A 27,098-nucleotide genomic window follows, 5' to 3' on the forward strand; every position below is an offset into this window, starting at 1 on the left:
CAGTTTTTCTATTCCCAATTAGCCGTTTAAGTGTACTTATTGAAAGTAGTAATTCTTTCATAGGCCGCCCTTTCTTAGTATTTGACGTTCCTTATATTGCGGTATGAGGCTTCGCAGTAGGTTGCAAACATTCATCACCCATGACTGTCCCCAATTGAGCTCAGAAGCTCAATGTCTATCATGACCTCTCTTTTAGAATGTCCAAGAGCAAGCAAACTATTCCTCCAGGAGAGGGCGCCAACAGACTACTAAAGAGATCATCATTACTCAAAGAAAACCCCAAAAACCAATGCATGATAGGAATAAACAGGTAACTTTCTTTGGAGTGGAAGCGGAGAGATCGCACCAGATGCCAATTCTAGATGTTATCACACCTGTGGTCACTGCAGCAGCAGGTGAATCCACTTTGTCCAAAAGGGATCTATTCCATTCAATTGCAAATGATCTAGATAAGACAGAGAACTGCAGCACGGGGACATAGCCGAGTTGGTCAGGTTGAGTGGTGATGAGTTTGCTATTTGGATGAATAAAGAAAGTCAAAAGTGTGAAAGATAAAAAACAAAAGGAGGAAGTGTGAAAAGTGAATGGGCCAAATTGAGGTGCATATGAAGACGTATGCTTTCTTCCAATTCATTAAATCGGGCTAATATGAATCAGGTGAATTGAGTTCTGCTTTTGGAAACTGGGTTAAGAAGGGGTGCACCGTTCCTGGAGGTACTGCAATACCAGGTCAATGCGTGGAGTGGACAGAGCAAGCTCTTTTTCCATCTCCCTGTTCTAAAAATCCATTTAATATATGGTCCCCAGATAGGGGACGTATCAGATATTAAACTGATAAGAACAGATACTACACTTGATCTTAGCCAAAAGGCCGAGAAGCGATAACCAGAATTGGTTTGGGCCTCGAGTGGCACCCCTGGCCTATGCCGGACACATCTTAGGGAGAGAGAGCGAGAGGGAGACAAACCCACGCCTACACAAGACATTTTGTCACCCAAGCCAACCCTTGAAAAGGCTGCTTTGCAGAGCCAAAACAAGAAGAATGGTGCGTTTTGCAGCCGCCGCCCACTGCAATGAATCTGAATAACTCCTCCTTTAGGGCGCAAGCAACTCCCCTCCCCCTTGCAGTCTTTCCAATTCACGATACAAAAAGACGGACAGGACAGGTTGCCTGACTTTCCGTCACTGCCACCCTTTGCCATCCTTACCCGTAGAAAGCCCTTTCATCATCCCCAAACCCTAATCTTTTCCCTTTCCTTCCCAGCCCCCAAACCCTGCCCTCTGTACCTTTCTCACCACCCGCTTCCCTTCTCCTGTCATCCCCCTACCACCCGGGAAAAAAAGAGATTGCCCCCTCCTTCCACTAGCCCACCCTCCCACCCAAAGAACAACTTCTTCTGCGCAGCTTGTTTTCTAGGCAGCAGCGCTATTGTGATGTCATCGGGGGGCATTGTGACAAGCCGCCAGTGTTCCGTCTCTTCATGTTGTGCACAGTTCAAACGGAAAATACATCAACAGGCAGACTACAGAAAAGCTTACTATCAAAGGTTAGAGGGGGGCTTTCTCAGAGGGCTTTTTACAGTTTTTCTATTCCCAATTAGCCGTTTAAGTGTACTTATTGAAAGTAGTAATTCTTTCATAGGCCGCCCTTTCTTAGTATTTGACGTTCCTTATATTGCGGTATGAGGCTTCGCAGTAGGTTGCAAACATTCATCACCCATGACTGTCCCCAATTGAGCTCAGAAGCTCAATGTCTATCATGACCTCTCTTTTAGAATGTCCAAGAGCAAGCAAACTATTCCTCCAGGAGAGGGCGCCAACAGACTACTAAAGAGATCATCATTACTCAAAGAAAACCCCAAAAACCAATGCATGATAGGAATAAACAGGTAACTTTCTTTGGAGTGGAAGCGGAGAGATCGCACCAGATGCCAATTCTAGATGTTATCACACCTGTGGTCACTGCAGCAGCAGGTGAATCCACTTTGTCCAAAAGGGATCTATTCCATTCAATTGCAAATGATCTAGATAAGACAGAGAACTGCAGCACGGGGACATAGCCGAGTTGGTCAGGTTGAGTGGTGATGAGTTTGCTATTTGGATGAATAAAGAAAGTCAAAAGTGTGAAAGATAAAAAACAAAAGGAGGAAGTGTGAAAAGTGAATGGGCCAAATTGAGGTGCATATGAAGACGTATGCTTTCTTCCAATTCATTAAATCGGGCTAATATGAATCAGGTGAATTGAGTTCTGCTTTTGGAAACTGGGTTAAGAAGGGGTGCACCGTTCCTGGAGGTACTGCAATACCAGGTCAATGCGTGGAGTGGACAGAGCAAGCTCTTTTTCCATCTCCCTGTTCTAAAAATCCATTTAATATATGGTCCCCAGATAGGGGACGTATCAGATATTAAACTGATAAGAACAGATACTACACTTGATCTTAGCCAAAAGGCCGAGAAGCGATAACCAGAATTGGTTTGGGCCTCGAGTGGCACCCTGGCCTATGCCGGACACATCTTAGGGAGAGAGAGCGAGAGGGAGACAAACCCACGCCTACACAAGACATTTTGTCACCCAAGCCAACCCTTGAAAAGGCTGCTTTGCAGAGCCAAAACAAGAAGAATGGTGCGTTTTGCAGCCGCCGCCCACTGCAATGAATCTGAATAACTCCTCCTTTAGGGCGCAAGCAACTCCCCTCCCCCTTGCAGTCTTTCCAATTCACGATACAAAAAGACGGACAGGACAGGTTGCCTGACTTTCCGTCACTGCCACCCTTTGCCATCCTTACCCGTAGAAAGCCCTTTCATCATCCCCAAACCCTAATCTTTTCCCTTTCCTTCCCAGCCCCCAAACCCTGCCCTCTGTACCTTTCTCACCACCCGCTTCCCTTCTCCTGTCATCCCCCTACCACCCGGGAAAAAAAGAGATTGCCCCCTCCTTCCACTAGCCCACCCTCCCACCCAAAGAACAACTTCTTCTGCGCAGCTTGTTTTCTAGGCAGCAGCGCTATTGTGATGTCATCGGGGGGCATTGTGACAAGCCGCCAGTGTTCCGTCTCTTCATGTTGTGCACAGTTCAAACGGAAAATACATCAACAGGCAGACTACAGAAAAGCTTACTATCAAAGGTTAGAGGGGGGCTTTCTCAGAGGGCTTTTTACAGTTTTTCTATTCCCAATTAGCCGTTTAAGTGTACTTATTGAAAGTAGTAATTCTTTCATAGGCCGCCCTTTCTTAGTATTTGACGTTCCTTATATTGCGGTATGAGGCTTCGCAGTAGGTTGCAAACATTCATCACCCATGACTGTCCCCAATTGAGCTCAGAAGCTCAATGTCTATCATGACCTCTCTTTTAGAATGTCCAAGAGCAAGCAAACTATTCCTCCAGGAGAGGGCGCCAACAGACTACTAAAGAGATCATCATTACTCAAAGAAAACCCCAAAAACCAATGCATGATAGGAATAAACAGGTAACTTTCTTTGGAGTGGAAGCGGAGAGATCGCACCAGATGCCAATTCTAGATGTTATCACACCTGTGGTCACTGCAGCAGCAGGTGAATCCACTTTGTCCAAAAGGGATCTATTCCATTCAATTGCAAATGATCTAGATAAGACAGAGAACTGCAGCACGGGGACATAGCCGAGTTGGTCAGGTTGAGTGGTGATGAGTTTGCTATTTGGATGAATAAAGAAAGTCAAAAGTGTGAAAGATAAAAAACAAAAGGAGGAAGTGTGAAAAGTGAATGGGCCAAATTGAGGTGCATATGAAGACGTATGCTTTCTTCCAATTCATTAAATCGGGCTAATATGAATCAGGTGAATTGAGTTCTGCTTTTGGAAACTGGGTTAAGAAGGGGTGCACCGTTCCTGGAGGTACTGCAATACCAGGTCAATGCGTGGAGTGGACAGAGCAAGCTCTTTTTCCATCTCCCTGTTCTAAAAATCCATTTAATATATGGTCCCCAGATAGGGGACGTATCAGATATTAAACTGATAAGAACAGATACTACACTTGATCTTAGCCAAAAGGCCGAGAAGCGATAACCAGAATTGGTTTGGGCCTCGAGTGGCACCCTGGCCTATGCCGGACACATCTTAGGGAGAGAGAGCGAGAGGGAGACAAACCCACGCCTACACAAGACATTTTGTCACCCAAGCCAACCCTTGAAAAGGCTGCTTTGCAGAGCCAAAACAAGAAGAATGGTGCGTTTTGCAGCCGCCGCCCACTGCAATGAATCTGAATAACTCCTCCTTTAGGGCGCAAGCAACTCCCCTCCCCCTTGCAGTCTTTCCAATTCACGATACAAAAAGACGGACAGGACAGGTTGCCTGACTTTCCGTCACTGCCACCCTTTGCCATCCTTACCCGTAGAAAGCCCTTTCATCATCCCCAAACCCTAATCTTTTCCCTTTCCTTCCCAGCCCCCAAACCCTGCCCTCTGTACCTTTCTCACCACCCGCTTCCCTTCTCCTGTCATCCCCCTACCACCCGGGAAAAAAAGAGATTGCCCCCTCCTTCCACTAGCCCACCCTCCCACCCAAAGAACAACTTCTTCTGCGCAGCTTGTTTTCTAGGCAGCAGCGCTATTGTGATGTCATCGGGGGGCATTGTGACAAGCCGCCAGTGTTCCGTCTCTTCATGTTGTGCACAGTTCAAACGGAAAATACATCAACAGGCAGACTACAGAAAAGCTTACTATCAAAGGTTAGAGGGGGGCTTTCTCAGAGGGCTTTTTACAGTTTTTCTATTCCCAATTAGCCGTTTAAGTGTACTTATTGAAAGTAGTAATTCTTTCATAGGCCGCCCTTTCTTAGTATTTGACGTTCCTTATATTGCGGTATGAGGCTTCGCAGTAGGTTGCAAACATTCATCACCCATGACTGTCCCCAATTGAGCTCAGAAGCTCAATGTCTATCATGACCTCTCTTTTAGAATGTCCAAGAGCAAGCAAACTATTCCTCCAGGAGAGGGCGCCAACAGACTACTAAAGAGATCATCATTACTCAAAGAAAACCCCAAAAACCAATGCATGATAGGAATAAACAGGTAACTTTCTTTGGAGTGGAAGCGGAGAGATCGCACCAGATGCCAATTCTAGATGTTATCACACCTGTGGTCACTGCAGCAGCAGGTGAATCCACTTTGTCCAAAAGGGATCTATTCCATTCAATTGCAAATGATCTAGATAAGACAGAGAACTGCAGCACGGGGACATAGCCGAGTTGGTCAGGTTGAGTGGTGATGAGTTTGCTATTTGGATGAATAAAGAAAGTCAAAAGTGTGAAAGATAAAAAACAAAAGGAGGAAGTGTGAAAAGTGAATGGGCCAAATTGAGGTGCATATGAAGACGTATGCTTTCTTCCAATTCATTAAATCGGGCTAATATGAATCAGGTGAATTGAGTTCTGCTTTTGGAAACTGGGTTAAGAAGGGGTGCACCGTTCCTGGAGGTACTGCAATACCAGGTCAATGCGTGGAGTGGACAGAGCAAGCTCTTTTTCCATCTCCCTGTTCTAAAAATCCATTTAATATATGGTCCCCAGATAGGGGACGTATCAGATATTAAACTGATAAGAACAGATACTACACTTGATCTTAGCCAAAAGGCCGAGAAGCGATAACCAGAATTGGTTTGGGCCTCGAGTGGCACCCTGGCCTATGCCGGACACATCTTAGGGAGAGAGAGCGAGAGGGAGACAAACCCACGCCTACACAAGACATTTTGTCACCCAAGCCAACCCTTGAAAAGGCTGCTTTGCAGAGCCAAAACAAGAAGAATGGTGCGTTTTGCAGCCGCCGCCCACTGCAATGAATCTGAATAACTCCTCCTTTAGGGCGCAAGCAACTCCCCTCCCCCTTGCAGTCTTTCCAATTCACGATACAAAAAGACGGACAGGACAGGTTGCCTGACTTTCCGTCACTGCCACCCTTTGCCATCCTTACCCGTAGAAAGCCCTTTCATCATCCCCAAACCCTAATCTTTTCCCTTTCCTTCCCAGCCCCCAAACCCTGCCCTCTGTACCTTTCTCACCACCCGCTTCCCTTCTCCTGTCATCCCCCTACCACCCGGGAAAAAAAGAGATTGCCCCCTCCTTCCACTAGCCCACCCTCCCACCCAAAGAACAACTTCTTCTGCGCAGCTTGTTTTCTAGGCAGCAGCGCTATTGTGATGTCATCGGGGGGCATTGTGACAAGCCGCCAGTGTTCCGTCTCTTCATGTTGTGCACAGTTCAAACGGAAAATACATCAACAGGCAGACTACAGAAAAGCTTACTATCAAAGGTTAGAGGGGGGCTTTCTCAGAGGGCTTTTTACAGTTTTTCTATTCCCAATTAGCCGTTTAAGTGTACTTATTGAAAGTAGTAATTCTTTCATAGGCCGCCCTTTCTTAGTATTTGACGTTCCTTATATTGCGGTATGAGGCTTCGCAGTAGGTTGCAAACATTCATCACCCATGACTGTCCCCAATTGAGCTCAGAAGCTCAATGTCTATCATGACCTCTCTTTTAGAATGTCCAAGAGCAAGCAAACTATTCCTCCAGGAGAGGGCGCCAACAGACTACTAAAGAGATCATCATTACTCAAAGAAAACCCCAAAAACCAATGCATGATAGGAATAAACAGGTAACTTTCTTTGGAGTGGAAGCGGAGAGATCGCACCAGATGCCAATTCTAGATGTTATCACACCTGTGGTCACTGCAGCAGCAGGTGAATCCACTTTGTCCAAAAGGGATCTATTCCATTCAATTGCAAATGATCTAGATAAGACAGAGAACTGCAGCACGGGGACATAGCCGAGTTGGTCAGGTTGAGTGGTGATGAGTTTGCTATTTGGATGAATAAAGAAAGTCAAAAGTGTGAAAGATAAAAAACAAAAGGAGGAAGTGTGAAAAGTGAATGGGCCAAATTGAGGTGCATATGAAGACGTATGCTTTCTTCCAATTCATTAAATCGGGCTAATATGAATCAGGTGAATTGAGTTCTGCTTTTGGAAACTGGGTTAAGAAGGGGTGCACCGTTCCTGGAGGTACTGCAATACCAGGTCAATGCGTGGAGTGGACAGAGCAAGCTCTTTTTCCATCTCCCTGTTCTAAAAATCCATTTAATATATGGTCCCCAGATAGGGGACGTATCAGATATTAAACTGATAAGAACAGATACTACACTTGATCTTAGCCAAAAGGCCGAGAAGCGATAACCAGAATTGGTTTGGGCCTCGAGTGGCACCCTGGCCTATGCCGGACACATCTTAGGGAGAGAGAGCGAGAGGGAGACAAACCCACGCCTACACAAGACATTTTGTCACCCAAGCCAACCCTTGAAAAGGCTGCTTTGCAGAGCCAAAACAAGAAGAATGGTGCGTTTTGCAGCCGCCGCCCACTGCAATGAATCTGAATAACTCCTCCTTTAGGGCGCAAGCAACTCCCCTCCCCCTTGCAGTCTTTCCAATTCACGATACAAAAAGACGGACAGGACAGGTTGCCTGACTTTCCGTCACTGCCACCCTTTGCCATCCTTACCCGTAGAAAGCCCTTTCATCATCCCCAAACCCTAATCTTTTCCCTTTCCTTCCCAGCCCCCAAACCCTGCCCTCTGTACCTTTCTCACCACCCGCTTCCCTTCTCCTGTCATCCCCCTACCACCCGGGAAAAAAAGAGATTGCCCCCTCCTTCCACTAGCCCACCCTCCCACCCAAAGAACAACTTCTTCTGCGCAGCTTGTTTTCTAGGCAGCAGCGCTATTGTGATGTCATCGGGGGGCATTGTGACAAGCCGCCAGTGTTCCGTCTCTTCATGTTGTGCACAGTTCAAACGGAAAATACATCAACAGGCAGACTACAGAAAAGCTTACTATCAAAGGTTAGAGGGGGGCTTTCTCAGAGGGCTTTTTACAGTTTTTCTATTCCCAATTAGCCGTTTAAGTGTACTTATTGAAAGTAGTAATTCTTTCATAGGCCGCCCTTTCTTAGTATTTGACGTTCCTTATATTGCGGTATGAGGCTTCGCAGTAGGTTGCAAACATTCATCACCCATGACTGTCCCCAATTGAGCTCAGAAGCTCAATGTCTATCATGACCTCTCTTTTAGAATGTCCAAGAGCAAGCAAACTATTCCTCCAGGAGAGGGCGCCAACAGACTACTAAAGAGATCATCATTACTCAAAGAAAACCCCAAAAACCAATGCATGATAGGAATAAACAGGTAACTTTCTTTGGAGTGGAAGCGGAGAGATCGCACCAGATGCCAATTCTAGATGTTATCACACCTGTGGTCACTGCAGCAGCAGGTGAATCCACTTTGTCCAAAAGGGATCTATTCCATTCAATTGCAAATGATCTAGATAAGACAGAGAACTGCAGCACGGGGACATAGCCGAGTTGGTCAGGTTGAGTGGTGATGAGTTTGCTATTTGGATGAATAAAGAAAGTCAAAAGTGTGAAAGATAAAAAACAAAAGGAGGAAGTGTGAAAAGTGAATGGGCCAAATTGAGGTGCATATGAAGACGTATGCTTTCTTCCAATTCATTAAATCGGGCTAATATGAATCAGGTGAATTGAGTTCTGCTTTTGGAAACTGGGTTAAGAAGGGGTGCACCGTTCCTGGAGGTACTGCAATACCAGGTCAATGCGTGGAGTGGACAGAGCAAGCTCTTTTTCCATCTCCCTGTTCTAAAAATCCATTTAATATATGGTCCCCAGATAGGGGACGTATCAGATATTAAACTGATAAGAACAGATACTACACTTGATCTTAGCCAAAAGGCCGAGAAGCGATAACCAGAATTGGTTTGGGCCTCGAGTGGCACCCTGGCCTATGCCGGACACATCTTAGGGAGAGAGAGCGAGAGGGAGACAAACCCACGCCTACACAAGACATTTTGTCACCCAAGCCAACCCTTGAAAAGGCTGCTTTGCAGAGCCAAAACAAGAAGAATGGTGCGTTTTGCAGCCGCCGCCCACTGCAATGAATCTGAATAACTCCTCCTTTAGGGCGCAAGCAACTCCCCTCCCCCTTGCAGTCTTTCCAATTCACGATACAAAAAGACGGACAGGACAGGTTGCCTGACTTTCCGTCACTGCCACCCTTTGCCATCCTTACCCGTAGAAAGCCCTTTCATCATCCCCAAACCCTAATCTTTTCCCTTTCCTTCCCAGCCCCCAAACCCTGCCCTCTGTACCTTTCTCACCACCCGCTTCCCTTCTCCTGTCATCCCCCTACCACCCGGGAAAAAAAGAGATTGCCCCCTCCTTCCACTAGCCCACCCTCCCACCCAAAGAACAACTTCTTCTGCGCAGCTTGTTTTCTAGGCAGCAGCGCTATTGTGATGTCATCGGGGGGCATTGTGACAAGCCGCCAGTGTTCCGTCTCTTCATGTTGTGCACAGTTCAAACGGAAAATACATCAACAGGCAGACTACAGAAAAGCTTACTATCAAAGGTTAGAGGGGGGCTTTCTCAGAGGGCTTTTTACAGTTTTTCTATTCCCAATTAGCCGTTTAAGTGTACTTATTGAAAGTAGTAATTCTTTCATAGGCCGCCCTTTCTTAGTATTTGACGTTCCTTATATTGCGGTATGAGGCTTCGCAGTAGGTTGCAAACATTCATCACCCATGACTGTCCCCAATTGAGCTCAGAAGCTCAATGTCTATCATGACCTCTCTTTTAGAATGTCCAAGAGCAAGCAAACTATTCCTCCAGGAGAGGGCGCCAACAGACTACTAAAGAGATCATCATTACTCAAAGAAAACCCCAAAAACCAATGCATGATAGGAATAAACAGGTAACTTTCTTTGGAGTGGAAGCGGAGAGATCGCACCAGATGCCAATTCTAGATGTTATCACACCTGTGGTCACTGCAGCAGCAGGTGAATCCACTTTGTCCAAAAGGGATCTATTCCATTCAATTGCAAATGATCTAGATAAGACAGAGAACTGCAGCACGGGGACATAGCCGTGTTGGTCAGGTTGAGTGGTGATGAGTTTGCTATTTGGATGAATAAAGAAAGTCAAAAGTGTGAAAGATAAAAAACAAAAGGAGGAAGTGTGAAAAGTGAATGGGCCAAATTGAGGTGCATATGAAGACGTATGCTTTCTTCCAATTCATTAAATCGGGCTAATATGAATCAGGTGAATTGAGTTCTGCTTTTGGAAACTGGGTTAAGAAGGGGTGCACCGTTCCTGGAGGTACTGCAATACCAGGTCAATGCGTGGAGTGGACAGAGCAAGCTCTTTTTCCATCTCCCTGTTCTAAAAATCCATTTAATATATGGTCCCCAGATAGGGGACGTATCAGATATTAAACTGATAAGAACAGATACTACACTTGATCTTAGCCAAAAGGCCGAGAAGCGATAACCAGAATTGGTTTGGGCCTCGAGTGGCACCCTGGCCTATGCCGGACACATCTTAGGGAGAGAGAGCGAGAGGGAGACAAACCCACGCCTACACAAGACATTTTGTCACCCAAGCCAACCCTTGAAAAGGCTGCTTTGCAGAGCCAAAACAAGAAGAATGGTGCGTTTTGCAGCCGCCGCCCACTGCAATGAATCTGAATAACTCCTCCTTTAGGGCGCAAGCAACTCCCCTCCCCCTTGCAGTCTTTCCAATTCACGATACAAAAAGACGGACAGGACAGGTTGCCTGACTTTCCGTCACTGCCACCCTTTGCCATCCTTACCCGTAGAAAGCCCTTTCATCATCCCCAAACCCTAATCTTTTCCCTTTCCTTCCCAGCCCCCAAACCCTGCCCTCTGTACCTTTCTCACCACCCGCTTCCCTTCTCCTGTCATCCCCCTACCACCCGGGAAAAAAAGAGATTGCCCCCTCCTTCCACTAGCCCACCCTCCCACCCAAAGAACAACTTCTTCTGCGCAGCTTGTTTTCTAGGCAGCAGCGCTATTGTGATGTCATCGGGGGGCATTGTGACAAGCCGCCAGTGTTCCGTCTCTTCATGTTGTGCACAGTTCAAACGGAAAATACATCAACAGGCAGACTACAGAAAAGCTTACTATCAAAGGTTAGAGGGGGGCTTTCTCAGAGGGCTTTTTACAGTTTTTCTATTCCCAATTAGCCGTTTAAGTGTACTTATTGAAAGTAGTAATTCTTTCATAGGCCGCCCTTTCTTAGTATTTGACGTTCCTTATATTGCGGTATGAGGCTTCGCAGTAGGTTGCAAACATTCATCACCCATGACTGTCCCCAATTGAGCTCAGAAGCTCAATGTCTATCATGACCTCTCTTTTAGAATGTCCAAGAGCAAGCAAACTATTCCTCCAGGAGAGGGCGCCAACAGACTACTAAAGAGATCATCATTACTCAAAGAAAACCCAAAAACCAATGCATGATAGGAATAAACAGGTAACTTTCTTTGGAGTGGAAGCGGAGAGATCGCACCAGATGCCAATTCTAGATGTTATCACACCTGTGGTCACTGCAGCAGCAGGTGAATCCACTTTGTCCAAAAGGGATCTATTCCATTCAATTGCAAATGATCTAGATAAGACAGAGAACTGCAGCACGGGGACATAGCCGAGTTGGTCAGGTTGAGTGGTGATGAGTTTGCTATTTGGATGAATAAAGAAAGTCAAAAGTGTGAAAGATAAAAAACAAAAGGAGGAAGTGTGAAAAGTGAATGGGCCAAATTGAGGGTGCATATGAAGACGTATGCTTTCTTCCAATTCATTAAATCGGGCTAATATGAATCAGGTGAATTGAGTTCTGCTTTTGGAAACTGGGTTAAGAAGGGGTGCACCGTTCCTGGAGGTACTGCAATACCAGGTCAATGCGTGGAGTGGACAGAGCAAGCTCTTTTTCCATCTCCCTGTTCTAAAAATCCATTTAATATATGGTCCCCAGATAGGGGACGTAATCAGATATTAAACTGATAAGAACAGATTTTGATTTAATGAAGCTTTCCAAAGCACCACAAAAAATGCATGACCGAAGTCACACCAAAAACAGTGCAAAGGCTAGGATTCGTGTGGACCCCACCGTGAGGAGAGGGTCCCCAAAATCAACCCCGTCCCTCCGAGCCAGAAGGCCACAGCAAGGGTCAGGGATCTCGGTGCTCCCCCAAGCCGAAGCCTGGTTGAGCCTTGTTGTTGCTCCCAGCGTCCACCCAGGCATCTTACCCAAGTGGAGTAGAGAGCTACTAGTTGTTGGTTTCGCAGCCGAAACTGCCCGGACCGTCAACCGGTGTTGGTTTCTCAGCCCAAGGCTAACCGGACCTCCAACCGGGTGTTGGTTTCTCAGCCGAAGCTGACCCAGACCTCCAACCGGGTGTTGGTTTCTCAGCCGAAGCTGACCCGGACCTCCAACCAGGTGTTAGTTTCTCAGCCCAAAGCTGACCAGACCTCCGACCGGGATTATAAAAATTTCCCTTCCTAGCCAGAAGGCCAGGATAGGGTAATATGCTCAAAAAGTATGAAAAGGCAAGGTACGGTGTGCTACAGAGGCCCAAGGCTTGCCGGGGTCCCAAGCCAGCAAGCTCAGACTCACTCCAGGGTCGTCAGTCCTGGGGCACATTGTACCATAGCCCCCCACCCTTACTCAGTCTAATAGCCTCGATCCTGGTAGGGCCATGTTTTCCTCTTGATGAATATACTATCCACCCAGAGTACTAGCAAGCGCAACCTTCCAGTGTGCATTGTATCATTGTACTAAGGTGGCCTGGAGCTTAAACCACCTCTTCGAACAACACTACACTTGATCTTAGCCAAAAAGGCCGAGAAGCGATAACCAGAATTGGTTTGGGCCTCGAGTGGCACCCTGGCCTATGCCGGACACATCTTAGGGAGAGAGAGCGAGAGGGAGACAAACCCACGCCTACACAAGACATTTTGTCACCCAAGCCAACCCTTGAAAAGGCTGCTTTGCAGAGCCAAAACAAGAAGAATGGTGCGTTTTGCAGCCGCCGCCCACTGCAATGAATCTGAATAACTCCTCCTTTAGGGCGCAAGCAACTCCCCTCCCCCTTGCAGTCTTTCCAATTCACGATACAAAAAGACGGACAGGACAGGTTGCCTGACTTTCCGTCACTGCCACCCTTTGCCATCCTTACCCGTAGAAAGCCCTTTCATCATCCCCAAACCCTAATCTTTTCCCTTTCCTTCCCAGCCCCCAAACCCTGCCCTCTGTACCTTTCTCACCACCACCCGCTTCCCTTCTCCTGTCATCCCCCTACCACCCGGGAAAAAAGAGATTGCCCCCTCCTTCCACTAGCCCACCCTCCCACCCAAAGAACAACTTCTTCTGCGCAGCTTGTTTTCTAGGCAGCAGCGCTATTGTGATGTCATCGGGGGGCATTGTGACAAGCCGCCAGTGTTCCGTCTCTTCATGTTGTGCACAGTTCAAACGGAAAATACATCAACAGGCAGACTACAGAAAAGCTTACTATCAAAGGTTAGAGGGGGGCTTTCTCAGAGGGCTTTTTACAGTTTTTTCTATTCCCAATTAGCCGTTTAAGTGTACTTATTGAAAGTAGTAATTCTTTCATAGGCCGCCCTTTCTTAGTATTTGACGTTCCTTATATTGCGGTATGAGGCTTCGCAGTAGGTTGCAAACATTCATCACCCATGACTGTCCCCAATTGAGCTCAGAAGCTCAATGTCTATCATGACCTCTCTTTTAGAATGTCCAAGAGCAAGCAAACTATTCCTCCAGGAGAGGGCGCCAACAGACTACTAAAGAGATCATTCATTACTCAAAGAAAACCCCAAAAACCAATGCATGATAGGAATAAACAGGTAACTTTCTTTGGAGTGGAAGCGGAGAGATCGCACAGATGCCAATTCTAGATGTTATCACACCTGTGGTCACTGCAGCAGCAGGTGAATCCACTTTGTCCAAAAGGGATCTATTCCATTCAATTGCAAATGATCTAGATAAGACAGAGAACTGCAGCACGGGGACATAGCCGAGTTGGTCAGGTTGAGTGGTGATGAGTTTGCTATTTGGATGAATAAAGAAAGTCAAAAGTGTGAAAGATAAAAAAACAAAAGGAGGAAGTGTGAAAAGTGAATGGGCCAATTGAGGTGCATATGAAGACGTATGCTTTCTTCCAATTCATTAAATCGGGCTAATATGAATCAGGTGAATTGAGTTCTGCTTTTGGAAACTGGGTTAAGAAGGGGTGCACCGTTCCTGGAGGTACTGCAATACCAGGTCAATGCGTGGAGTGGACAGAGCAAGCTCTTTTTCCATCTCCCTGTTCTAAAAATCCATTTAATATATGGTCCCCAGATAGGGGACGTATCAGATATTAAACTGATAAGAACAGATTTTGATTTAATGAAGCTTTCCAAAGCACCGCAAAAAATGCATGACCGAAGTCACACCAAAAACAGTGCAAAGGCTAGGATTCGTGTGGACCCCTCCGTGAGGAGAGGGGTCCCCAAAAATCAAACCCCGTCCCTCCGAGCCAGAAGGCCACAGCAAGGGTCAGGGATCTTCGGTGCTCCCCCAAGCCGAAGCCTGGTTGAGCCTTGTCGTTGCTCCCAGCGTCCACCCAGGCATCTTACCCAAGTGGGAGTAGAGAGCTACTAGTTGTTGGTTTCGCAGCCGAAACTGCCCGGACCGTCAACCGGTGTTGGGTTTCTCAGCCCAAGGCTAACCGGACCTCCAACCGGGTGTTGGTTTCTCAGCCGAAGCTGACCCGGACCTCCAACCGGGTGTTGGTTTCTCAGCCGAAGCTGACCCGGACCTCCAACCGGGTGTTGGTTTCTCAGCCGAAGCTGACCCGGACCTCCAACCGGGTGTTGGTTTCTCAGCCAAAGCTGACCCGGACCTCCAACCGGGTGTTGGTTTCTCAGCCCAAAGCTGAACGGACCTCCGACCATGATTATAAAAATTTCCCTTCCTAGCCAGAAGGCCGGGATAGAGCAATATGCTCAGAAAGTATGAAAGGGCAAGGTACGGTGTGCTACAGAGCCCAAGGCTCGCCGGGGTCCCAAGCCAGCAAGCTCAGACTCACTCCAGGGTCGTCAATCCTGGGGCACATTGCACCATAGCCCCCACACTTACTCAGTCCTAATAGCCTCGATCCTGGTAGGGCCATGGTTTCCTCTAGATGGATATACTATCCTCCCAAAGTACTAACAAGCGCAACCTTCCAGTGTGCATTGCATCATTGTACTAAGGTGGCCGGAGCCTTAAACCACCTTTTCGAACGATACTACACTTGATCTTAGCCAAAAGGCCGAGAAGCGATAACCAGAATTGGTTTGGGCCTCGAGTGGCACCCTGGCCTATGCCGGACACATCTTAGGGAGAGAGAGCGAGAGGGAGACAAACCCAACGCCTACACAAGACATTTTGTCACCCAAGCCAACCCTTGAAAAGGCTGCTTTGCAGAGCCAAAAACAAGAAGAATGGTGCGTTTTGCAGCCGCCGCCCACACTGCAATGAATCTGAATAACTCCTCCTTTAGGGCGCAAGCAACTCCCCTCCCCCTTGCAGTCTTTCCAATTCACGATACAAAACGACGGACAGGACAGGTTGCCTGACTTTCCGTCACTGCCACCCTTTGCCATCCTTACCCGTAGAAAGCCCTTTCATCATCCCCAAACCCTAATCTTTTCCCTTTCCTTCCCAGCCCCCAAACCCTGCCCTCTGTACCTTTCTCACCACCCGCTTCCCTTCTCCTGTCATCCCCCTACCACCCGGGAAAAAAAGAGATTGCCCCCTCCTTCCACTAGCCCACCCTCCCACCCAAAGAACAACTTCTTCTGCGCAGCTTGTTTTCTAGGCAGCAGCGCTATTGTGATGTCATCGGGGGGCATTGTGACAAGCCGCCAGTGTTCCGTCTCTTCATGTTGTGCACAGTTCAAACGGAAAATACATCAACAGGCAGACTACAGAAAAGCTTACTATCAAAGGTTAGAGGGGGGCTTTCTCAGAGGGCTTTTTACAGTTTTTCTATTCCCAATTAGCCGTTTAAGTGTACTTATTGAAAGTAGTAATTCTTTCATAGGCCGCCCTTTCTTAGTATTTGACGTTCCTTATATTGCGGTATGAGGCTTCGCAGTAGGTTGCAAACATTCATCACCCATGACTGTCCCCAATTGAGCTCAGAAGCTCAATGTCTATCATGACCTCTCTTTTAGAATGTCCAAGAGCAAGCAAACTATTCCTCCAGGAGAGGGCGCCAACAGACTACTAAAGAGATCATCATTACTCAAAGAAAACCCCAAAAACCAATGCATGATAGGAATAAACAGGTAACTTTCTTTGGAGTGGAAGCGGAGAGATCGCACCAGATGCCAATTCTAGATGTTATCACACCTGTGGTCACTGCAGCAGCAGGTGAATCCACTTTGTCCAAAAGGGATCTATTCCATTCAATTGCAAATGATCTAGATAAGACAGAGAACTGCAGCACGGGGACATAGCCGAGTTGGTCAGGTTGAGTGGTGATGAGTTTGCTATTTGGATGAATAAAGAAAGTCAAAAGTGTGAAAGATAAAAAACAAAAGGAGGAAGTGTGAAAAGTGAATGGGCCAAATTGAGGTGCATATGAAGACGTATGCTTTCTTCCAATTCATTAAATCGGGCTAATATGAATCAGGTGAATTGAGTTCTGCTTTTGGAAACTGGGTTAAGAAGGGGTGCACCGTTCCTGGTAGGTACTGCAATACCAGGTCAATGCGTGGAGTGGACAGAATCTCCCTGTTCTAAAAATCCATTTAATATATGGTCCCCAGATAGGGGACGTATCAGATATTAAACTGATAAGAACAGATACTACACTTGATCTTAGCCAAAAGGCCGAGAAGCGATAACCAGAATTGGTTTGGGCCTCGAGTGGCACCCTGGCCTATGCCGGACACATCTTAGGGAGAGAGAGCGAGAGGGAGACAAACCCACGCCTACACAAGACATTTTGTCACCCAAGCCAACCCTTGAAAAGGCTGCTTTGCAGAGCCAAAACAAGAAGAATGGTGCGTTTTGCAGCCGCCGCCCACTGCAATGAATCTGAATAACTCCTCCTTTAGGGCGCAAGCAACTCCCCTCCCCCTTGCAGTCTTTCCAATTCACGATACAAAAAGACGGACAGGACAGGTTGCCTGACTTTCCGTCACTGCCACCCTTTGCCATCCTTACCCGTAGAAAGCCCTTTCATCATCCCCAAACCCTAATCTTTTCCCTTTCCTTCCCAGCCCCCAAACCCTGCCCTCTGTACCTTTCTCACCACCCGCTTCCCTTCTCCTGTCATCCCCCTACCACCCGGGAAAAAAAGAGATTGCCCCCTCCTTCCACTAGCCCACCCTCCCACCCAAAGAACAACTTCTTCTGCGCAGCTTGTTTTCTAGGCAGCAGCGCTATTGTGATGTCATCGGGGGGCATTGTGACAAGCCGCCAGTGTTCCGTCTCTTCATGTTGTGCACAGTTCAAACGGAAAATACATCAACAGGCAGACTACAGAAAAGCTTACTATCAAAGGTTAGAGGGGGGCTTTCTCAGAGGGCTTTTTACAGTTTTTCTATTCCCAATTAGCCGTTTAAGTGTACTTATTGAAAGTAGTAATTCTTTCATAGGCCGCCCTTTCTTAGTATTTGACGTTCCTTATATTGCGGTATGAGGCTTCGCAGTAGGTTGCAAACATTCATCACCCATGACTGTCCCCAATTGAGCTCAGAAGCTCAATGTCTATCATGACCTCTCTTTTAGAATGTCCAAGAGCAAGCAAACTATTCCTCCAGGAGAGGGCGCCAACAGACTACTAAAGAGATCATCATTACTCAAAGAAAACCCCAAAAACCAATGCATGATAGGAATAAACAGGTAACTTTCTTTGGAGTGGAAGCGGAGAGATCGCACCAGATGCCAATTCTAGATGTTATCACACCTGTGGTCACTGCAGCAGCAGGTGAATCCACTTTGTCCAAAAGGGATCTATTCCATTCAATTGCAAATGATCTAGATAAGACAGAGAACTGCAGCACGGGGACATAGCCGAGTTGGTCAGGTTGAGTGGTGATGAGTTTGCTATTTGGATGAATAAAGAAAGTCAAAAGTGTGAAAGATAAAAAACAAAAGGAGGAAGTGTGAAAAGTGAATGGGCCAAATTGAGGTGCATATGAAGACGTATGCTTTCTTCCAATTCATTAAATCGGGCTAATATGAATCAGGTGAATTGAGTTCTGCTTTTGGAAACTGGGTTAAGAAGGGGTGCACCGTTCCTGGAGGTACTGCAATACCAGGTCAATGCGTGGAGTGGACAGAGCAAGCTCTTTTTCCATCTCCCTGTTCTAAAAATCCATTTAATATATGGTCCCCAGATAGGGGACGTATCAGATATTAAACTGATAAGAACAGATACTACACTTGATCTTAGCCAAAAGGCCGAGAAGCGATAACCAGAATTGGTTTGGGCCTCGAGTGGCACCCTGGCCTATGCCGGACACATCTTAGGGAGAGAGAGCGAGAGGGAGACAAACCCACGCCTACACAAGACATTTTGTCACCCAAGCCAACCCTTGAAAAGGCTGCTTTGCAGAGCCAAAACAAGAAGAATGGTGCGTTTTGCAGCCGCCGCCCACTGCAATGAATCTGAATAACTCCTCCTTTAGGGCGCAAGCAACTCCCCTCCCCCTTGCAGTCTTTCCAATTCACGATACAAAAAGACGGACAGGACAGGTTGCCTGACTTTCCGTCACTGCCACCCTTTGCCATCCTTACCCGTAGAAAGCCCTTTCATCATCCCCAAACCCTAATCTTTTCCCTTTCCTTCCCAGCCCCCAAACCCTGCCCTCTGTACCTTTCTCACCACCCGCTTCCCTTCTCCTGTCATCCCCCTACCACCCGGGAAAAAAAGAGATTGCCCCCTCCTTCCACTAGCCCACCCTCCCACCCAAAGAACAACTTCTTCTGCGCAGCTTGTTTTCTAGGCAGCAGCGCTATTGTGATGTCATCGGGGGGCATTGTGACAAGCCGCCAGTGTTCCGTCTCTTCATGTTGTGCACAGTTCAAACGGAAAATACATCAACAGGCAGACTACAGAAAAGCTTACTATCAAAGGTTAGAGGGGGGCTTTCTCAGAGGGCTTTTTACAGTTTTTCTATTCCCAATTAGCCGTTTAAGTGTACTTATTGAAAGTAGTAATTCTTTCATAGGCCGCCCTTTCTTAGTATTTGACGTTCCTTATATTGCGGTATGAGGCTTCGCAGTAGGTTGCAAACATTCATCACCCATGACTGTCCCCAATTGAGCTCAGAAGCTCAATGTCTATCATGACCTCTCTTTTAGAATGTCCAAGAGCAAGCAAACTATTCCTCCAGGAGAGGGCGCCAACAGACTACTAAAGAGATCATCATTACTCAAAGAAAACCCCAAAAACCAATGCATGATAGGAATAAACAGGTAACTTTCTTTGGAGTGGAAGCGGAGAGATCGCACCAGATGCCAATTCTAGATGTTATCACACCTGTGGTCACTGCAGCAGCAGGTGAATCCACTTTGTCCAAAAGGGATCTATTCCATTCAATTGCAAATGATCTAGATAAGACAGAGAACTGCAGCACGGGGACATAGCCGAGTTGGTCAGGTTGAGTGGTGATGAGTTTGCTATTTGGATGAATAAAGAAAGTCAAAAGTGTGAAAGATAAAAAACAAAAGGAGGAAGTGTGAAAAGTGAATGGGCCAAATTGAGGTGCATATGAAGACGTATGCTTTCTTCCAATTCATTAAATCGGGCTAATATGAATCAGGTGAATTGAGTTCTGCTTTTGGAAACTGGGTTAAGAAGGGGTGCACCGTTCCTGGAGGTACTGCAATACCAGGTCAATGCGTGGAGTGGACAGAGCAAGCTCTTTTTCCATCTCCCTGTTCTAAAAATCCATTTAATATATGGTCCCCAGATAGGGGACGTATCAGATATTAAACTGATAAGAACAGATTTTTGATTTAATGAAGCTTTCCAAAGCACCGCAAAAATGCATGACCGAAGTCACACCAAAAACAGTGCAAAGGCTAGGATTCGTGTGGACCCCTCCGTGAGAAGAGGATCCCCAAAAATCAACCCCGTCCCTCCGAGCCAGAAGGCCACAGCGAGGGTCAGGGATCTTCGGTGCTCCCCCAAGCCGAAGCCTGGTTGAGCCTTGTTGTTGCTCCCAGCGTCCACCGAGGCATCTTACCCAAGTGGAGTAGGGAGCTACTAGTCGTTGGTTTCGCAGCCGAGACTGCCCGGACCGTCAACCGGTGTTGGTTTCTCAGCCCAAGGCTGACCGGACCTCCAACCGGGTGTTGGTTTCTCAGCCCAAGGCTGACCGGACCTCCAACCGGGTGTTGGTTTCTCAGCCCAAGGCTAACCGGACCTCCAACCGGGTGTTGGTTTCTCAGCCCAAAGCTGACCGGACTTCCGACCGGGATTATAAAAATTTCCCTTCTTAGCCAGAAGGCCAGGATAGGGCAATATGCTTGGAAAGTATGAATAGGCAAGGCGCGGCGTGCGACAGAGTCTGAGGCTTACCAGGGTCCCAACCTAGCAAGTTCAGACTCCCTCCAGGGTGTCCATTCCTGGGGCACATTGCACCATAACCCCCACACTTACTCAGTCTAATAGCCTCAATCCTGGTAGGGCCATGGTTTCCTCTAGATGGATATACTATCCTCCCAAAGTACTAACAAGTGCAACCTTCCAGTGTGCATTGCATCATTGTACTAAGGTGGCCGGAGCCTTAAACCACCTTTTCGAACGATACTACACTTGATCTTAGCCAAAAGGCCGAGAAGCGATAACCAGAATTGGTTTGGGCCTCGAGTGGCACCCTGGCCTATGCCGGACACATCTTAGGGAGAGAGAGCGAGAGGGAGACAAACCCACGCCTACACAAGACATTTTGTCACCCAAGCCAACCCTTGAAAAGGCTGCTTTGCAGAGCCAAAACAAGAAGAATGGTGCGTTTTGCAGCCGCCGCCCACTGCAATGAATCTGAATAACTCCTCCTTTAGGGCGCAAGCAACTCCCCTCCCCCTTGCAGTCTTTCCAATTCACGATACAAAAAGACGGACAGGACAGGTTGCCTGACTTTCCGTCACTGCCACCCTTTGCCATCCTTACCCGTAGAAAGCCCTTTCATCATCCCCAAACCCTAATCTTTTCCCTTTCCTTCCCAGCCCCCAAACCCTGCCCTCTGTACCTTTCTCACCACCCGCTTCCCTTCTCCTGTCATCCCCCTACCACCCGGGAAAAAAAGAGATTGCCCCCTCCTTCCACTAGCCCACCCTCCCACCCAAAGAACAACTTCTTCTGCGCAGCTTGTTTTCTAGGCAGCAGCGCTATTGTGATGTCATCGGGGGGCATTGTGACAAGCCGCCAGTGTTCCGTCTCTTCATGTTGTGCACAGTTCAAACGGAAAATACATCAACAGGCAGACTACAGAAAAGCTTACTATCAAAGGTTAGAGGGGGGCTTTCTCAGAGGGCTTTTTACAGTTTTTCTATTCCCAATTAGCCGTTTAAGTGTACTTATTGAAAGTAGTAATTCTTTCATAGGCCGCCCTTTCTTAGTATTTGACGTTCCTTATATTGCGGTATGAGGCTTCGCAGTAGGTTGCAAACATTCATCACCCATGACTGTCCCCAATTGAGCTCAGAAGCTCAATGTCTATCATGACCTCTCTTTTAGAATGTCCAAGAGCAAGCAAACTATTCCTCCAGGAGAGGGCGCCAACAGACTACTAAAGAGATCATCATTACTCAAAGAAAACCCCAAAAACCAATGCATGATAGGAATAAACAGGTAACTTTCTTTGGAGTGGAAGCGGAGAGATCGCACCAGATGCCAATTCTAGATGTTATCACACCTGTGGTCACTGCAGCAGCAGGTGAATCCACTTTGTCCAAAAGGGATCTATTCCATTCAATTGCAAATGATCTAGATAAGACAGAGAACTGCAGCACGGGGACATAGCCGAGTTGGTCAGGTTGAGTGGTGATGAGTTTGCTATTTGGATGAATAAAGAAAGTCAAAAGTGTGAAAGATAAAAAACAAAAGGAGGAAGTGTGAAAAGTGAATGGGCCAAATTGAGGTGCATATGAAGACGTATGCTTTCTTCCAATTCATTAAATCGGGCTAATATGAATCAGGTGAATTGAGTTCTGCTTTTGGAAACTGGGTTAAGAAGGGGTGCACCGTTCCTGGAGGTACTGCAATACCAGGTCAATGCGTGGAGTGGACAGAGCAAGCTCTTTTTCCATCTCCCTGTTCTAAAAATCCATTTAATATATGGTCCCCAGATAGGGGACGTATCAGATATTAAACTGATAAGAACAGATACTACACTTGATCTTAGCCAAAAGGCCGAGAAGCGATAACCAGAATTGGTTTGGGCCTCGAGTGGCACCCTGGCCTATGCCGGACACATCTTAGGGAGAGAGAGCGAGAGGGAGACAAACCCACGCCTACACAAGACATTTTGTCACCCAAGCCAACCCTTGAAAAGGCTGCTTTGCAGAGCCAAAACAAGAAGAATGGTGCGTTTTGCAGCCGCCGCCCACTGCAATGAATCTGAATAACTCCTCCTTTAGGGCGCAAGCAACTCCCCTCCCCCTTGCAGTCTTTCCAATTCACGATACAAAAAGACGGACAGGACAGGTTGCCTGACTTTCCGTCACTGCCACCCTTTGCCATCCTTACCCGTAGAAAGCCCTTTCATCATCCCCAAACCCTAATCTTTTCCCTTTCCTTCCCAGCCCCCAAACCCTGCCCTCTGTACCTTTCTCACCACCCGCTTCCCTTCTCCTGTCATCCCCCTACCACCCGGGAAAAAAAGAGATTGCCCCCTCCTTCCACTAGCCCACCCTCCCACCCAAAGAACAACTTCTTCTGCGCAGCTTGTTTTCTAGGCAGCAGCGCTATTGTGATGTCATCGGGGGGCATTGTGACAAGCCGCCAGTGTTCCGTCTCTTCATGTTGTGCACAGTTCAAACGGAAAATACATCAACAGGCAGACTACAGAAAAGCTTACTATCAAAGGTTAGAGGGGGGCTTTCTCAGAGGGCTTTTTACAGTTTTTCTATTCCCAATTAGCCGTTTAAGTGTACTTATTGAAAGTAGTAATTCTTTCATAGGCCGCCCTTTCTTAGTATTTGACGTTCCTTATATTGCGGTATGAGGCTTCGCAGTAGGTTGCAAACATTCATCACCCATGACTGTCCCCAATTGAGCTCAGAAGCTCAATGTCTATCATGACCTCTCTTTTAGAATGTCCAAGAGCAAGCAAACTATTCCTCCAGGAGAGGGCGCCAACAGACTACTAAAGAGATCATCATTACTCAAAGAAAACCCCAAAAACCAATGCATGATAGGAATAAACAGGTAACTTTCTTTGGAGTGGAAGCGGAGAGATCGCACCAGATGCCAATTCTAGATGTTATCACACCTGTGGTCACTGCAGCAGCAGGTGAATCCACTTTGTCCAAAAGGGATCTATTCCATTCAATTGCAAATGATCTAGATAAGACAGAGAACTGCAGCACGGGGACATAGCCGAGTTGGTCAGGTTGAGTGGTGATGAGTTTGCTATTTGGATGAATAAAGAAAGTCAAAAGTGTGAAAGATAAAAAACAAAAGGAGGAAGTGTGAAAAGTGAATGGGCCAAATTGAGGTGCATATGAAGACGTATGCTTTCTTCCAATTCATTAAATCGGGCTAATATGAATCAGGTGAATTGAGTTCTGCTTTTGGAAACTGGGTTAAGAAGGGGTGCACCGTTCCTGGAGGTACTGCAATACCAGGTCAATGCGTGGAGTGGACAGAGCAAGCTCTTTTTCCATCTCCCTGTTCTAAAAATCCATTTAATATATGGTCCCCAGATAGGGGACGTATCAGATATTAAACTGATAAGAACAGATTTTGATTTAATGAAGCTTTCCAAAGCACCGCAAAAAATGCATGACCGAAGTCACACCAAAAACAGTGCAAAGGCTAGGATTCGTGTGGACCCCTCCGTGAGGAGAGGGTCCCCAAAAATCAACCCCGTCCCTCCGAGCCAGAAGGCCACAGCAAGGGTCAGGGATCTTCGGTGCTCCCCCAAGCCGAAGCCTGGTTGAGCCTTGTCGTTGCTCCCAGCGTCCACCCAGGCATCTTACCCAAGTGGAGTAGAGAGCTACTAGTTGTTGGTTTCGCAGCCGAAACTGCCCGGACCGTCAACCGGTGTTGGTTTCTCAGCCCAAGGCTAACCGGACCTCCAACCGGGTGTTGGTTTCTCAGCCGAAGCTGACCCGGACCTCCAACCGGGTGTTGGTTTCTCAGCCCAAAGCTGAACGGACCTCCGACCATGATTATAAAAATTTCCCTTCCTAGCCAGAAGGCCGGGATAGAGCAATATGCTCAGAAAGTATGAAAGGGCAAGGTACGGTGTGCTACAGAGCCCAAGGCTCGCCGGGGTCCCAAGCCAGCAAGCTCAGACTCACTCCAGGGTCGTCAGTCCTGGGGCACATTGCACCATAGCCCCCACACTTACTCAGTCTAATAGCCTCGATCCTGGTAGGGCCATGTTTTCCTCTAGATGAATATACTATACATCAAGAGTACTAGCAAGCGCAACCTTCCAGTGTGCATTGCATCTGCCGAGCCTCACAGATACTACACTTGATCTTAGCCAAAAGGCCGAGAAGCGATAACCAGAATTGGTTTGGGCCTCGAGTGGCACCCTGGCCTATGCCGGACACATCTTAGGGAGAGAGAGCGAGAGGGAGACAAACCCACGCCTACACAAGACATTTTGTCACCCAAGCCAACCCTTGAAAAGGCTGCTTTGCAGAGCCAAAACAAGAAGAATGGTGCGTTTTGCAGCCGCCGCCCACTGCAATGAATCTGAATAACTCCTCCTTTAGGGCGCAAGCAACTCCCCTCCCCCTTGCAGTCTTTCCAATTCACGATACAAAAAGACGGACAGGACAGGTTGCCTGACTTTCCGTCACTGCCACCCTTTGCCATCCTTACCCGTAGAAAGCCCTTTCATCATCCCCAAACCCTAATCTTTTCCCTTTCCTTCCCAGCCCCCAAACCCTGCCCTCTGTACCTTTCTCACCACCCGCTTCCCTTCTCCTGTCATCCCCCTACCACCCGGGAAAAAAAGAGATTGCCCCCTCCTTCCACTAGCCCACCCTCCCACCCAAAGAACAACTTCTTCTGCGCAGCTTGTTTTCTAGGCAGCAGCGCTATTGTGATGTCATCGGGGGGCATTGTGACAAGCCGCCAGTGTTCCGTCTCTTCATGTTGTGCACAGTTCAAACGGAAAATACATCAACAGGCAGACTACAGAAAAGCTTACTATCAAAGGTTAGAGGGGGGCTTTCTCAGAGGGCTTTTTACAGTTTTTCTATTCCCAATTAGCCGTTTAAGTGTACTTATTGAAAGTAGTAATTCTTTCATAGGCCGCCCTTTCTTAGTATTTGACGTTCCTTATATTGCGGTATGAGGCTTCGCAGTAGGTTGCAAACATTCATCACCCATGACTGTCCCCAATTGAGCTCAGAAGCTCAATGTCTATCATGACCTCTCTTTTAGAATGTCCAAGAGCAAGCAAACTATTCCTCCAGGAGAGGGCGCCAACAGACTACTAAAGAGATCATCATTACTCAAAGAAAACCCCAAAAACCAATGCATGATAGGAATAAACAGGTAACTTTCTTTGGAGTGGAAGCGGAGAGATCGCACCAGATGCCAATTCTAGATGTTATCACACCTGTGGTCACTGCAGCAGCAGGTGAATCCACTTTGTCCAAAAGGGATCTATTCCATTCAATTGCAAATGATCTAGATAAGACAGAGAACTGCAGCACGGGGACATAGCCGAGTTGGTCAGGTTGAGTGGTGATGAGTTTGCTATTTGGATGAATAAAGAAAGTCAAAAGTGTGAAAGATAAAAAACAAAAGGAGGAAGTGTGAAAAGTGAATGGGCCAAATTGAGGTGCATATGAAGACGTATGCTTTCTTCCAATTCATTAAATCGGGCTAATATGAATCAGGTGAATTGAGTTCTGCTTTTGGAAACTGGGTTAAGAAGGGGTGCACCGTTCCTGGAGGTACTGCAATACCAGGTCAATGCGTGGAGTGGACAGAGCAAGCTCTTTTTCCATCTCCCTGTTCTAAAAATCCATTTAATATATGGTCCCCAGATAGGGGACGTATCAGATATTAAACTGATAAGAACAGATACTACACTTGATCTTAGCCAAAAGGCCGAGAAGCGATAACCAGAATTGGTTTGGGCCTCGAGTGGCACCCTGGCCTATGCCGGACACATCTTAGGGAGAGAGAGCGAGAGGGAGACAAACCCACGCCTACACAAGACATTTTGTCACCCAAGCCAACCCTTGAAAAGGCTGCTTTGCAGAGCCAAAACAAGAAGAATGGTGCGTTTTGCAGCCGCCGCCCACTGCAATGAATCTGAATAACTCCTCCTTTAGGGCGCAAGCAACTCCCCTCCCCCTTGCAGTCTTTCCAATTCACGATACAAAAAGACGGACAGGACAGGTTGCCTGACTTTCCGTCACTGCCACCCTTTGCCATCCTTACCCGTAGAAAGCCCTTTCATCATCCCCAAACCCTAATCTTTTCCCTTTCCTTCCCAGCCCCCAAACCCTGCCCTCTGTACCTTTCTCACCACCCGCTTCCCTTCTCCTGTCATCCCCCTACCACCCGGGAAAAAAAGAGATTGCCCCCTCCTTCCACTAGCCCACCCTCCCACCCAAAGAACAACTTCTTCTGCGCAGCTTGTTTTCTAGGCAGCAGCGCTATTGTGATGTCATCGGGGGGCATTGTGACAAGCCGCCAGTGTTCCGTCTCTTCATGTTGTGCACAGTTCAAACGGAAAATACATCAACAGGCAGACTACAGAAAAGCTTACTATCAAAGGTTAGAGGGGGGCTTTCTCAGAGGGCTTTTTACAGTTTTTCTATTCCCAATTAGCCGTTTAAGTGTACTTATTGAAAGTAGTAATTCTTTCATAGGCCGCCCTTTCTTAGTATTTGACGTTCCTTATATTGCGGTATGAGGCTTCGCAGTAGGTTGCAAACATTCATCACCCATGACTGTCCCCAATTGAGCTCAGAAGCTCAATGTCTATCATGACCTCTCTTTTAGAATGTCCAA

General features: G+C 47.2%; 14 non-coding genes and 4 pseudogenes across 14 annotated transcripts; all 18 read right to left on the reverse strand.

Moving 5' to 3' along the window:
• Positions 1-692: 692 nt before the first annotated feature.
• LOC142288168 (U2 spliceosomal RNA) lies at positions 693-883 on the reverse strand. The gene has a single exon (XR_012748998.1). It is a non-coding gene; the product is annotated as a U2 spliceosomal RNA (small nuclear RNA).
• A 1,388-nt stretch (positions 884-2,271) lies between these two features.
• Positions 2,272-2,462, reverse strand: LOC142288169 (U2 spliceosomal RNA). Its single transcript, XR_012748999.1, has one exon. It is a non-coding gene; the product is annotated as a U2 spliceosomal RNA (small nuclear RNA).
• Positions 2,463-3,849: 1,387 nt separating this feature from the next.
• Positions 3,850-4,040, reverse strand: LOC142288170 (U2 spliceosomal RNA). The gene has a single exon (XR_012749000.1). It is a non-coding gene; the product is annotated as a U2 spliceosomal RNA (small nuclear RNA).
• Positions 4,041-5,427: 1,387 nt separating this feature from the next.
• Positions 5,428-5,618, reverse strand: LOC142288171 (U2 spliceosomal RNA). Its single transcript, XR_012749001.1, has one exon. It is a non-coding gene; the product is annotated as a U2 spliceosomal RNA (small nuclear RNA).
• A 1,387-nt stretch (positions 5,619-7,005) lies between these two features.
• On the reverse strand, positions 7,006-7,196 carry LOC142288172 (U2 spliceosomal RNA). The gene has a single exon (XR_012749002.1). It is a non-coding gene; the product is annotated as a U2 spliceosomal RNA (small nuclear RNA).
• A 1,387-nt stretch (positions 7,197-8,583) lies between these two features.
• On the reverse strand, positions 8,584-8,774 carry LOC142288173 (U2 spliceosomal RNA). The gene has a single exon (XR_012749003.1). It is a non-coding gene; the product is annotated as a U2 spliceosomal RNA (small nuclear RNA).
• A 1,387-nt stretch (positions 8,775-10,161) lies between these two features.
• LOC142288174 (U2 spliceosomal RNA) lies at positions 10,162-10,352 on the reverse strand. Its single transcript, XR_012749004.1, has one exon. It is a non-coding gene; the product is annotated as a U2 spliceosomal RNA (small nuclear RNA).
• A 1,387-nt stretch (positions 10,353-11,739) lies between these two features.
• LOC142288136 (U2 spliceosomal RNA) lies at positions 11,740-11,936 on the reverse strand. Its single transcript, XR_012748972.1, has one exon. It is a non-coding gene; the product is annotated as a U2 spliceosomal RNA (small nuclear RNA).
• A 2,188-nt stretch (positions 11,937-14,124) lies between these two features.
• LOC142288193 (U2 spliceosomal RNA) lies at positions 14,125-14,320 on the reverse strand. The gene has a single exon (XR_012749020.1). It is a non-coding gene; the product is annotated as a U2 spliceosomal RNA (small nuclear RNA).
• A 744-nt stretch (positions 14,321-15,064) lies between these two features.
• On the reverse strand, positions 15,065-15,206 carry LOC142288143 (U2 spliceosomal RNA; annotated as a pseudogene).
• Positions 15,207-16,597: 1,391 nt separating this feature from the next.
• On the reverse strand, positions 16,598-16,774 carry LOC142288184 (U2 spliceosomal RNA; annotated as a pseudogene).
• Positions 16,775-18,161: 1,387 nt separating this feature from the next.
• Positions 18,162-18,352, reverse strand: LOC142288175 (U2 spliceosomal RNA). The gene has a single exon (XR_012749005.1). It is a non-coding gene; the product is annotated as a U2 spliceosomal RNA (small nuclear RNA).
• Positions 18,353-19,739: 1,387 nt separating this feature from the next.
• LOC142288192 (U2 spliceosomal RNA) lies at positions 19,740-19,935 on the reverse strand. Its single transcript, XR_012749019.1, has one exon. It is a non-coding gene; the product is annotated as a U2 spliceosomal RNA (small nuclear RNA).
• A 655-nt stretch (positions 19,936-20,590) lies between these two features.
• Positions 20,591-20,732, reverse strand: LOC142288141 (U2 spliceosomal RNA; annotated as a pseudogene).
• Positions 20,733-22,119: 1,387 nt separating this feature from the next.
• LOC142288177 (U2 spliceosomal RNA) lies at positions 22,120-22,310 on the reverse strand. The gene has a single exon (XR_012749007.1). It is a non-coding gene; the product is annotated as a U2 spliceosomal RNA (small nuclear RNA).
• A 1,387-nt stretch (positions 22,311-23,697) lies between these two features.
• LOC142288135 (U2 spliceosomal RNA) lies at positions 23,698-23,893 on the reverse strand. Its single transcript, XR_012748971.1, has one exon. It is a non-coding gene; the product is annotated as a U2 spliceosomal RNA (small nuclear RNA).
• Positions 23,894-24,493: 600 nt separating this feature from the next.
• LOC142288139 (U2 spliceosomal RNA) lies at positions 24,494-24,620 on the reverse strand (annotated as a pseudogene).
• A 1,387-nt stretch (positions 24,621-26,007) lies between these two features.
• LOC142288178 (U2 spliceosomal RNA) lies at positions 26,008-26,198 on the reverse strand. Its single transcript, XR_012749008.1, has one exon. It is a non-coding gene; the product is annotated as a U2 spliceosomal RNA (small nuclear RNA).
• Between the last annotated feature and the right edge of the window lie 900 nt (positions 26,199-27,098).

Source organism: Anomaloglossus baeobatrachus, unplaced genomic scaffold (assembly GCF_048569485.1).
Source record: "Anomaloglossus baeobatrachus isolate aAnoBae1 unplaced genomic scaffold, aAnoBae1.hap1 Scaffold_791, whole genome shotgun sequence".
Taxonomy (NCBI): domain Eukaryota; kingdom Metazoa; phylum Chordata; class Amphibia; order Anura; family Aromobatidae; genus Anomaloglossus; species Anomaloglossus baeobatrachus.